Here is a 1,735-nt window from a genome sequence, read left to right as displayed (position 1 = left end):
AAAAAAAAAAAAAAAAAAAAAAAAAAAAAAAAGTGTGTCCTAAAACTTCAAACTGACGCACCTTAAGCACACAAACCACGCACCTCAAGAAGGAAAACCACGCACCTTAAGAAGAAAAACACGCATCTTAAGCTTTAGGTTGACGCACCTTAAGTTTTAACAACTACTCACCTTAAGCAAAAAACCACGCACCTTAAGCAAAACAATCACGCACCTTAAGCAAAAAACCACGCACCTTAAGCAAAACAATCACGCACCTTAAGCACAAAAATCACGCACCTTAAATACAAAATCACGCACCTTAAGTTTCAAGAACTACTCACCTTATGCACACAATTCATGCATCTTAAGCACAAAACCCACGCACCTTATGCAGGGCCGTCCCAATAAAAGTAGAGGTCCTATGCGATATTTGAATTTGGGCCCCTTTTCACTAGAATATTTATTAATCTAGAATCAAATTAAAGGGATCATAATTTCTTAGATCATATATGTCAAATAAAAACAAATCATTCAGTTTATCATTGTAACCAACATCATATAAACAACCATCAACATTCCTATATCATTTTCATGGTCACAGTGATACTTATCATTGTTGTGCACACTATTATTTAAATTTTTTCAAGCCTCACAATCACCTTGATCTTTTTTATGAAAATTAATTATTAGCATCTAACAAATTTTCATTGGCATCATCCTTTTGCTCATCGATTTGATATTTGTTTGTATTGAATTTTTTCAAGAGCTCCCTTTTGTGATTAAGTTAGTTGCTCAATTCTTCTTTTCTTTTAATGCTTCTCAAACCCAGATGAATATTTTTTTAGAAAACATAATTACAAAATTCTAGAAAAACTTATTTAGAAACTCTATCAATAAATAATTTATCAAGAAACAAACTCTTGAATATATTATTCAATATTAAAATTATTAAGCCAATAAACCATACTAATAAATAATAATTGTGAAATAAATTAAATAATATGTACAATTAAGTAATTAATAAGTTTTAATTAATAATTACTACATGTCTGATTGTGAAAGTACATTATTTATGCACGTAAAGTACATTATTTCAATACTAAAAATATATTATATTATTTTTTATACTTTCAAATAATGTACCTTCAGTATATAAATAATGTACTTTTAGTATATATATAAAATGTATCTTATATTCATGGTTCATATAATAATTTGACCATAATAATCTCATATTATATATGTATATAATTTTTTTCAAAAAAAAAAAATTGGGGCCAATTGTAAAAAAAAAAATAATAATAAAAATAAATAAATAAATTATATGTATATATACTATGCCACAGGCTACTCCTACTGCATAGTATATATACATATATGTATTACGGCCTATGGGGCCCCCAAAAATTGGGAGCCCTGTGCATTGGCCCTGACCTTATGTACAAAAACCATGCACTTAAAGTACAAAAATTATGCACTTTAAGCACAAAAATACACAATTTAACAAGGAAAAAACGCACCTTAAATTTTGATCTAAATGCAAAATTTACCAAATTGGCACCACGTTTTTTTAAAAAAATAAATTTTGATAATCCTGGACGTTGATTTAAGCAAGATCAATGGCTCAAATTTAATCGCACAACTGCACAGGAGACACCCAACCGCACGGGAACTGAATTATATATATATAAATATATATATATATATATATATATATATATATATATATATATATATATATATATATATATTT

The sequence above is a fragment of the Ipomoea triloba genome, chromosome 5 (genome assembly GCF_003576645.1).
Source record: "Ipomoea triloba cultivar NCNSP0323 chromosome 5, ASM357664v1".
Taxonomy (NCBI): Eukaryota; Viridiplantae; Streptophyta; class Magnoliopsida; order Solanales; family Convolvulaceae; genus Ipomoea; species Ipomoea triloba.
The sequence above is the reverse complement of the archived record's forward strand: the minus strand, read 5'-3'. Positions refer to the sequence as shown.